General features: G+C 45.0%; 1 protein-coding gene across 1 annotated transcript in view; it reads right to left on the reverse strand.

Moving 5' to 3' along the window:
- The window catches only part of CHRM2 (cholinergic receptor muscarinic 2), a 125,385-nt gene that overhangs the window by 112,498 nt on the left and 1,310 nt on the right, over positions 1–11,577 (reverse strand). The window lies entirely within an intron of this gene.

Consider the following 11,577-nt stretch of genomic DNA (forward strand, 5'->3'; position numbering starts at 1 on the left):
CACAACCCAGAAGAATCCTGAACGGACTCGTAGATGTCTCTTTCTTCTCGAATAGAAATAAGAATACTCTGTCTGCTGTTGGTAAGCAAATAAGACTTACAGTGCTTCATCGAGGGGTGAATTATTTTCCATAAGTTCTTGGCTTTTTTACTTAGCTTCGTCATGAGCGTAACTGCTGGGGCTTGGAAGATCAAATGGAAAAGAAACAGCTCTGTGATCTCCTTTCTTCCTTCTTCTTGTATTTATAGACTCAAGGAAGCAGAAGAGTTGCCCAAACTAGATAAATGAACCATATAAATCTTTCATAAAAGAAGTGAAAATTTTTTGTTACCTGAATTGCAAAAACAAAGAAAAAAAAAGAAAAAAGAAAAAAAAGAAAATCTTGCGAAAAACATAATATTCGGAAAATAAAAATAGTTAAATAAAAATCCTAAGATGCCAAGAAACAATGCCTTTTTCTCACGAAGTGATGAAACAGAGGCAAGGTGAGTTAGAGGAAAATGAAAAAGAGGGAGAATTAAACATTCAGAACATAAGTTCGAGTCTTACGGCCACACCACCCTGAACGTGCTTGATCTCGTCAGAACTTAAGTTCTGTGGCTAATGTTAGAAAGTTCCAGAATTTAAGAAAATGAAAACGTAAGATGAGAGGAAATCCAATACCATACAAGAATAAAATAATACACATGACAAAATGAAAAAAAGCCTTGCTCTAATGCATAGCTAAAATTTATCTTCAAAAAGTCAAGAAAAACGTACTGATTTAATGAAAATACCAAAGAAAAACTAATGCAATGAAACATGATTCAGCACTAAAAAGAAGTGAGCTATCAAACTATGAAAAGACAAGGAGCAAACTTAAATTCTTATTAATAAGTGAAAGAAGCCAATCTGAAAAGACTACATACTCTCTGATTCCAGCTACATGACATTCTGGAATAAGCAAAACTACGGAGACAGTGAAAAGATGAGTGTTTGCCAAAGGTTAGGAGGGATGGAGGAAGGGAGGGAGGGCTGCATAGGGCAGCACAGAGGACTTTTAGAGCAATGAAACTACTCTTTGTGATGCCGTAACGGTGGATACAGGTCATTCATTATACATTGTCAAAACTCACAGAACGGACAACAGAAAGAGTGAAAATGAAAGTAAATTTTGAACTTCAGGTGATCATCATGTGTCCATGTAGGTTCATTCATTGTAACAAATGCACCATTCTGGTGCAGGACAATAGTGGGGGATGCTGTTGGTATATGGGTACAGGGGGCATATGGAAACTTTTTGTACTTTCTACTGTGAACCTAAAACCACTCTAAAAATAGTCTATTAAAAAGAACTAGTACAGAGAGAAAAGTTATCATTCAATAATTATACATAGTAATGAAAAAAGAGTTTGAATTTTAGATAATTAAGCAGTTGATATGGCTTCATGTTCATTTTTATTGGTAAAGTAACAGCATATGAGAGTTTGGGAGAAAAAAATAATTTTAAAAGCAGACAAATATTGGTTGCACGTGTAATGAATAAGTCACACTAATTTAATTTTTAAAAAAGCAAACAAGGCTAACGGCCTTCAGAAAATCTGACCAACATATGATGCAGTGATTTCAATGATCTGCAATCCCTAAGTCTTAGGAAAATCAGCCAACAGATTCAGTCATCATCAATTATTTCTGAAAATGCATCTCTCACTAAGAGATGCCAAAATATAGGAATTAGAGCAATATCTATTAAAGAAGAGAGCAGGGCCTCCAGTTACAGCCAACTCTCTAGATTTGACGTTTACTAAAATAATGGGACTAAACCAGAGGGAAAAGATAACAAAACTCAGGCACTGAAAAAGCCGCAGAGAGGCAGGAGCAATTAAGTAGCTGGGGACTGAGAAACGAAAGCCAGATCCAGGAGGAATGGACCATGGAAACTTGCATTGCGATAAAGAAGCTAAAATAAGCCAGTGAACATCAAAGGGGAGACATTTGCCAACCTCTCTTTCTTCCATGAAGAGGACCCCCCCGGGATTCTATGAGAACATTTCAGTGATAGAAAGATGTCATTTTATTTTGTCAGGAGTATGGAAACTTGCTGGGAAATAAAAATGACCTCCTTTCTATGCATCTGCTTGAAAGAAAAGTAATTTGAATTTTCAGTAAATTCTTACAGAGATAGAAGTCAAGAATCGCCTTATAAATGGGGAAATTTTAAAGAGGAATGCTAAGGACGTGAATTTCCTTAAGAATGTGTTATGTAACTAACAAACTGCGAAAGAGAGGAGCAATTATCACTTTAATTAATTAGGGCCCTGTTGTTGCTCCCTTGTGAAAGATAATCCTTGATTAAAAGTGTCAGTATGTAAAAATATTGACTGACATTGAAATGTAAGAGTGGGAAATTTCAATTAATTGTAAAAAATTAGCTGGTATTATCATTTACCAATAGACACTAATGATCCTCAGGAGACTTGGGACCCAGAAACAGAGTTGACAGTGGACATGTAAACAGGAACAGAATTAATTCACTGATGGTTCCTCCCTCAGAATAATTAGCTCCTTCGGCCTTTTGTTTTACTTTTGCAATGCAGAGGTTAATGTTAAGTAATAACAACTCTTTTGCAGAGAAATGGAATAGATAGAACAATATAAAATAGAAGAAATCATAGAACAAGATTTTACTAACATAGTGTTTTTATAGTGAACAGAAACATTCCAACATATATGTTTGACAAATATTCATAAAATCATATTTTATGCCTTAGAATTTCCATAGCTAGAAGCCTTACTGAGACTCTTTCCCTGTGTGCCTAGAAAGAGCTCCCCAGGGCCTATGAAGGAAAAAGCTCCTTCAAATCTGAGGACTAAGCCGGGAGGTGAGTGGCCAAGATGGAGTCTCGATCTCCTCGGAGCCTGATTCCTCCAATGTGAATTCTGTTTTCATGACTCCATTTTCTGAACACCGACTCAAAGTGTCACGTGTCTCTAGTTTGTTTTCTTCCCTCTCTCTTTTTCTTCGGCATTATCAGAATTAGATGTCAAATAGCATAATGGGATATTCTTTTTTAAAGAAACTGCTTATGGGACAGTAAAACCAAACCCAATTATTTTAAACTTTTCTTTGACGTTAAGACGTGAGACCGATGCCCAAAGGAATGAACTCACTGCTAGAACAAGCTACTTAGTGTCAGTGGGCACCGATTCCTACACTGACAAAGGAAAAATAACAAACATCGGCCACTTAGGGTTGGCATGAGGTATAGAAATGACATATGTAAAGAAATGGCACGGGTCCTGATACTTAGTAGACCCTCAAGAAAGAGCAACTGCCATTTCGCTGTTTTTGTTGTCATTATTACTGTCGCAGAAAAATATCTCATCCGAAATTCTGAAATTTTCCCAAACATAGAAATATCTAGTCATGGAAAATATTCAGTCATGCTCACTTTAAAATAAAAGCAGAGTTGTGACTCCTTGTTTACCTCTGAGTGACAGCCCTTAGACGGACGACAGAAATTAGACCTACATCACCCACTGCTCTCCGCCTTCAGTGTTCCCAGCACACAGATCAAAGGGAGCAAAAAAAAGTCTAATATTTAGGCTTCCACGTGAAGACATAGATGCCCACTCCACTGATAAAATCTGATAGAAAAGTAGTTTGGGGAAACACTTGGCCCTGGGGCTGGTCTTTATCTTCTCTCTAAAATGAAACTGAATGCATTGAAGCCTCCGAGAAACACAAGTAGAGTATTCCTACCATTTTCTATTTTCAGGCTAGTTATATGGCAGAAGCCTCTTCCCTCTGTAGCAGTGCCAAGGAAAGCACAGAGTATTTGAAAACCGTCGTCGTTTTCAGCAATATGAAACTGTGTAAAATTTATGTTCTTCCCTCTACCCATCAAATTATTTCATGCTTAGCTTTTATCAAGAGTGGGAAAAATTAGCCTTCAGGTAATTCTTTAGCTACCCATCTCACTCCTTCTAAAGAGCTCCTTTGTAGTTAGTTAAATAATCAAGAAATAATAGGCCTGTCTTCCTATATTACTCCATCTTGCTTGTTGACTCGGCATGGCTGGGGGGCGGGGGGAGGGGGTGGTAAGGGAAAGCTTCTCAGCTTTATTAGAGTGGAAGAATGATCTTCATAACCAGGGGTGAGCAATAAGGCCAGGACAAATTATTATCATTTCTCTGTTCTTAGAGGGGGTATTGTATTACCTCGGGCTATTACTAGGGCTCATCCTGCTGCACCAACATTTGCAACAGTAACAGCAAAACGCATATCCATTACCATTTAAGACAATTTCCTCCCTCTCGGGAACTTCTCCACCAGGCTGGGAGAGGGGAAGAGGAAGAGGGCCTGGCGCTTGGGGGTCCAGCTAGATTAGTGATGAAACGTAGAGAGAATGTCAGGCAGAAGGGAGCACAGATGTCTTTGGAATCATAAAGATATCTTCCTAGGAAGATATCAGGGGGACGCCTAGTATAAGGACGATATTTATAATGAATTAGATGAAGAGGAGGAGGGAGAGGAGGAGAAGGATAACAAAGAGGAAAGAAGAAATACATTGGCCCGATTTATTTAACATTACTCTGTACCAGTCATGACCCTAAGCTATGTATATGTATTATCTCCTGTGCAGTAAGGGAACTAAGAAATAGCTGACAGACAGAGGGCTTGGCAATAGGGCTTTGATCAGTGACGGAAGATCTCGTGTGGGTTTGATTTTAGAATTTATCTTAAACGGTTGGGAAACAGTGAAGAACTTTTAATAAGAGAATAACATATTCGCATTTGTGTTTTAGAAAGGTCAGTCTGGCCGTGTGAAACATGGGGTGTACTAGGGAAAGACCGGAAGTGGGGACCCAGTTAGAAACATAGGCTCCGGTGACAGTTCACGTGAGACGTTAATGTTCTGACAAAGGTGTGTGGATGGAGAGGAAGGGATGGATTCTAGACAAGACTCAGAGACAGGTTTCACTTGGTGACACTGTCAGATGTTGACAGTAGAATTTGGAGTGAGGAATAAAGGAGACATGTTTATAGCATATCAACCTCGCTTCTAATTCGTGTGATTTGTGATTAATAATCACGTGCAGACTGATATTACTATTCACACAATAGAGAGAAAAACTTCCAAATTCCTCCCATAAAACAACAACAAAGTGTATATATAATAGAATTTAAATACATATAAATACAAAAATAGAATAAAAATACATAATCTATAGGCGACAGTAAAAAACATCCCCATTCTAAAAAGACTTCCATTTTGAAGTTTTAAAGACTTAGACACAGAAGATTCCATTAGATTCTTCTTCCAGAGATATCTCAATGGAATCTCTTTGTCTCTCATAGAAATATTTTCACAATATTTTCACACATAAGGGTATATGAATACCTCCCCTTCCCTGTAACTTTCTAGAATTCTACATAGCAAGCAACATTTAATATGTCCAGGCAATGAATGTCTTCTACTAATCTCTTTGCTTAAAAATATACTAATTAAAAGTCTCCTTGCTTTTATCCGTTTCAAATTATAATTGAAATTTAAATCAAAGTTTTAAAAACGTTCTTGCCCTATCCAAGGGCATGTGCTTCCTGTCATTGAACGCCAGAGGGCACCATTCGGTGAAAGCCTAGATTTGGGAGAGAGGGAGAAAGAGGGGAGGAATTCCACTGCTAATGAAAGAAACTGATTTTTTAGTGTATACCCTTATCTCCCATGAAACATTACCATGGTAACAAGCACCAGTTAAGATGATTGTATATTTAGGTCACAGTATAAAAGAAGGAGTCTGAACATGTTGGGGGCGGGGGCAGGGAGAGAAGGAAATGAAATAAAATAAGACAAGAATATATAAACTGTGAAAGGAGGCAAACCAGTCAGAACTTACCTTACCTTTCTTTGCTAATAGCAATTTCCCAGAGTCACATTATGCCTTTCAAAGCAAAAGTGGATAATAAATTCTAACTAAAATTAAAAGTTGCCATTGAAATTCAGACCCTTAAGCACTAGCAATCTTAATAAGGAAGAGGAACGCATCCAGCGTGGCAAAACAAAGAAGCAATGACTAGACTGGAAGTCGAGATGTGCGCAGTTCCTGGTGATCGGCATCGCACTGGGGAAGCCTCTTCACCCACTTCAATGCCTATTACGAATTAAACTGGAAGATCTCAAAATTCTCTTTCATCCTTTTGCACGAGACAAAGAAAATCTCAGTATAGCTATACGTGGAAACAGCATCTGCCAAAACATCAGGTAATTTCCCAGATCTTGTTTCCAGAGGCAATCACTTGATAAATCGGAACGAGCCTGCTGTGCCAAGTAAGAATTGAGTTGGCACTGAATCTTCCTTGCTTAGGGTCTGGGAGATCCAACAAGAATATGCAGAGTTGAAAAAAAAAGGATGGGGAGAACATTGCTGAACTCTGAACGCCATAGTTTGCCCCAAACATAAGGCAGACCAGAGCTTTAAGTATTCATGGAAATACGGCCGGCACAGCAAACGACAGACTGGAGTCCAACATGCTTGTGTCTGAATCCAATTCACTAGCTGGGTGATCTTGGGCCATTACTTGACCCTCCGAACTCTGGTTTCCTCATTTGTAAAATGGGAAAAATAGCATCTACTTGATAGAATTGTTGCAATGATAAAACGAGAAAACTGATTCATCTATCCATGCATTCAGCAAATACTTAATAACCTCTTAGGATGTGCCAGACACAACCGTAAACACTGGGGATAAAGCACTGACAGAAAAGACAACATAATACATATAAGGTGCTTAGGACAGTGCTGGAGGCTTAACACACACTCTTTGAAAATGCATTTTTAAGAAAAAAATGACCTGTTTCCTTTGCCTCACACAAAACGCACACTACTAAAATTACCACCACCACCATCACGTGACCCAGCTGAGCTCTCAAGTATGTAGTCAGTACCCTTGCTCTGATACCCTTTAATCAAAGCTGTCCCAACACCTGCTCAATGAACCAAAGGAAGACAAAATGGGGACAGGTGATAGGAACTGACAGCCAAGTGTTGACAGTCACAAGGAGACTGGCAGTGTTTGATGTATGAGTCCACTGAGGTAAGTCACAGAGTCCGCATCATAAAATGCCCAACCACTATGAATATAAGTTTAAATGAAGAAAACTAGTCCTTTGGGGGAACTGGGTAACAGAATGTTTCTCGCAGGCCCTTGATGCTACCGAGTAAAGGGAAGAGAGATTAAGATACGAGCGGGATAATAGCGCGGCACGGTGTCACAGGGTTGCCGGACTTATCGTGGTGATCACTTCTTTAGATACAGAAATGCTGAATAACTATGGTGTACATACACTTGAAACTAATGTAATATTATAAGTTAGCTATATTTCAGTAAAAATTTTTAAAAGAAAAATAAAAGAGTGGGGCTTGAGTGGTCAGGTTGACAATTATAACAGGCATACCCCAAAGACTGACATCAAGTAACAGAAGCTGAACCCGCACTGCGGTGGCTGTTAATAGCATACTCACAGATTCCCACCCTCTTTTTTTTTTTTCTTTCTCTCATTCCCTCTTCATTTCTCTTTTTTCTACTGTCCCCTCTTTTTCAAAATTTGCACCTGCTTAAACTTTGCTCTGTGCTGTGGGTCACAGACACATGAGCCTCTGAATCGACCCACCTGTCCTCGTCCTCTGAGGTGAATGCCATGCCCTCCTGGCCCTCCCTGCCAGACAGGAAGGAGGCTGGGACAGCTGTTTGCTTCCCACCTCTGAAGCTGCCCCTTCTGTCTGTGCCCTTGAACCTAGGGGCTGGCTACCCTGGAACTGGAATTAGAAATTCCCACTGAACGTACATCACCTGCCTGATTTTGGGGGTTATCATGGCAGACAAGGGAATAGAGTCGCATTTGGAGCAAATGTAATTTTCAATGTGAACGCAGCAATCTCTGCCCCCCAAAGTTGAGAGACTGTGGGGATCATTCCAAAGGCATCTTAGTCTCTTCCACCTTGGCTCCTGAAGTCAGTTGAGAAGTGCAAACATGCTCTTTGAGTTCTCCTGAACTTGAACTATGACAGGGATATTTAAATCCACCTATTTTGATCCCCCTGCAGACACCCTCAGGCACACTCACATAAACCAACACGCCTATTTCTTTTGTAGACAAACTAAGCATCTGCCAGGAAGCCCACCCTGAATTTTGGGTCCTGAGACTCTTCTCCACTCCCATCTCATTCAGAGTTTTAAAACGTCAAGTGGACTTGGCCAGAATTTCCACGCCTTTTCAGGGTCGAGTTTTATTTTTTTGGTTTTAATTGGCATAATTGTTTAGCCCAGTAAAGTATATACAGTCAACAGAATTTGCTTCTCTATTGTACTGTCACAACCAGAACATATTACTAATAATAGCAACAACAATAAAAAAGTCACCTGGTTTTAACTTATTGCTTCTTTAGTCCTCAGCTGCCAAATTCTGCAAAGCTGCAACATCACTGGCACAAAATTCTTCCATCCATTTGACAAGAGTCTCAAAAGTATATTTTCTGAATTGCAGCCTAATACAGTTACCAGTTTGAAACTGTCTCTTGGCCAAAACAATTGGTTTACTTCTATGATTATCAGGGCCCTTGTAGTCATCATCCCAAAGATCTCACACAGACACACACTTGTTTGTAGTTTGTAGAGTGAATCATCATCCTTATTATATGCTTATCAATGAAAATGTACTATATTTCTCTCCTTACCATATGCTTTTCAATACAATGTGTATATATACGAACTTCCAACAAAATACAACAGCGCGAGGCCTTTACCGGGTTGCGTATCAGGCGTTTAAGAGCCTCCCCACTTTCAAAGCCCTCTCAAAGCCGGTAAAGCAGAATGAGAAGTGAGGTGCTAGTCCACCCCAGGACCCAGCTGGCTGGTCTTCCTGGGTATGCTGGAGAGAGGCTGCCCCCCACCCCGTGGGTGGGCTCTGGCTTGAGGCACGAGGGGGGGGGGCGGCAGGGGGAGTAGTGTGGGGGGGAGGCTAATGTCCACAGACTCAGGCCTCTTATTACTCCACAGGGCAGCGGGGCAGGAGTGGCTGGGGACTTTTCTTCCCCTAGAGCCTCCCCCCACCTCCAACCCAAATTGGAATTTTTTCCACAGGCCTTTCCTGCGCCCACGGTTTCTCTCTGGAGTCAGGGCTGGCCCTGCGCTCTTAGGGCCTGGTTCTCTGCGGAGCCGAGGCCGTCGCAGCCGGGACCGTGACGGTGACCGTGGCCTTGGCGGTGGCCATGGCCGCAGGCGCGCGGGGGCCGTCGAGCCGGGGCTACGCGCAGGAGCGCAGCCGGTTTGCGGTAGAGCGTGGGGACATGCGTTTGTGTTGCTGGCTGCGTGTACTAGGAGACGGACACACCGCACGGCTGGCTGCCACGTACTCACTGCCACCCAGCACTAAGAAAAAGAGCAAGAAAAGCAAAACAAGCCAAAAAAAGAAAAGAGATGAAAGGGAAATAGAAAGTCAGTGTGGGGGATTCGGAGCTAAAGGACTGGGAGGCGTTGTTCTCCTGAAGCGCTGCCCGCGCCTGAGCTGGCAGACGTATCACCCTCGGTGGCCTCAGTCACAGACGTGTCTGGGCCGTGAACTGACATAAGGACACCGGAGGGCGACTCCGGTGAGGTGTCGGCGGGCAGCTCTATGGCTTAGGCGGTTACCCCCATTTCTCTGCGCTCCTCCCGCCTCTCCACAGCGCACTGAGGTGACAGCTCCATACCGGCCACTGGGCCTGGGACTCGTGAGCTCAGAGGACCCTCCCTTGGATGATTTGATGGCTCAAGGCAGCCACGAGGACCGCGGAGGGCAGGAGGGTAGAGAGAGGGGGACTGAGGCAGGGTGTGTGCGTCGCTCTCTGCCAATAATTTGGGGGGAATCTTCACCCGTGAGAGCTCTCTTGGGCGAGCCCCCTACTGACCCGTGGGGGGCGCCCCAAGGGCTCAGGGCGGAGAGCACAGGTGGAATTTCCACGAGATCCACCCAGCGGCTGGAACCGCACCTCCCGGGTGCCACGAGCTACAAGTTGTCCGCATCTGCCCAGGTCCGCAGTTGCGGACAGCGAGGGACATCGGGAGTGCAGGGGCCCCCTATCCACAACCTTGAGCCCTGCCGGGGTGGCCCAGGGCCTATGATCAGGTCTGGGACCTCGCCGGCTCCGGGCTAATAAGACCCTGTCCCCAAGCCGAGGTGGACAGCCGGTCATGTGCGGAGCCGAAATTGGGATGGGGTTGCAGAACCCGCCCCCCCCTCCTCTGTCCTGGAGCCCTAAACCCCATGCCCCTTGGCCGTTGTCCATGGACCGCAGCACCTAAGGGTGGAACCGGGGTACTGTGTGGAGACGGGGCGAGCCAGGTCTGCACCCCAAACGCCTGGAAGGCTCGGCCAGACTCCGGGCAGGAAGGAGCGTGCGGGGTAGGAAAGGGCGAAGCGCTTCTCGACTTTTCCGTGATGGCATCTCGGGGAGAAGGAGGGGGTCAGGTGACAGTGAAGGGGTGGCGGGCTGGAAGAGGGAGCGACACCCGGACAGGCGCGACTTCCAGGCTGCCTTCCACCTTCCGCGGGACTCGGTGACCCGCGGAATCGCACCCCCGCCCCGCGCGGCGCGGCGCCTCATCTGCCCCTTCGTGCCAGACCCGCCACTGCTGCCCTCAGCCCGCCAAGCCCTAGAAGCCAAAGTTTCCGTTTGAGAATCTACACTTGCGGAGAACCATCCTCCAATTTCCCAACCCCCGACCCCTCCGCGCCCCGTTGTGGAGACTGGGAGGGACCCCGCCGTGCCAGAGCCCCTGGTGCCGGCAAGCAAGGCGCTGGCCAGCGCGGTGCCCTTACCTGCCGCGGGTTTGGCTCCAGCTGCCTCCCTGGCTGCGATCTCCTTGGTGCAGGCTGGCAGGAGCGAGGAGACCTTCGCTGGTTCAGGGCTGACCGCCCCGGCGCGAGCTGCGCACGGCTCAGAGTCCGAACCCAGACGCCAGCTCGCTTTCTCCCAGGATCTTGCAAGAGAAAAAGGAAGAGATTAGTTGGTGCCACGACACCCAGAGGGGTGGGGCGGGGGAGGCGGGGAGTGAGCTGACCCAAAGGCTCAAGTGAGAGCTGGGAAGCTCCGGAGCGCACGAGCAGAGTCGCGCACCTCACATGGGTCCCAGCCACTTGGCGAGTTAGGGTCCCCTCCGCGGTTTAGAATGAAGTGAAGCAGACGCTGCCCCCGCCCTCCACACCAAACCACCCAAGGAGAAGCAAAAAAGACTTTCAAACCTGGCTTTTACGACGATGAATCTGGAGCGCAAAACAGAACCGAGATCTGGATGGACTGGCGAGCTGGGCGGGATTCATTTCTTCACCGAAGTGCTTGAGAAAGTAGTAATTAGTGTAGGAGCAACACCTACTTCGGTGCCTGTGGCTGTTTCCTAGTGGGATCTGCGGTTTCAAGGCTCTGGCCAACCCGCAGGCTGGCGTGTGTGCGTGTACGTGTGTGTGTGCGTGTGTGTGTGCGCGCGTGCGCTCGCTGGAGCGGGTCTCTGCATCAGGCGCCTTTGCTATGGCAGGAGAGCAGATCGGTGTTCGTGAG

Source organism: Pteropus vampyrus, unplaced genomic scaffold (genome assembly GCF_000151845.1).
Source record: "Pteropus vampyrus isolate Shadow unplaced genomic scaffold, Pvam_2.0 Scaffold48, whole genome shotgun sequence".
Taxonomy (NCBI): Eukaryota; Metazoa; Chordata; class Mammalia; order Chiroptera; family Pteropodidae; genus Pteropus; species Pteropus vampyrus.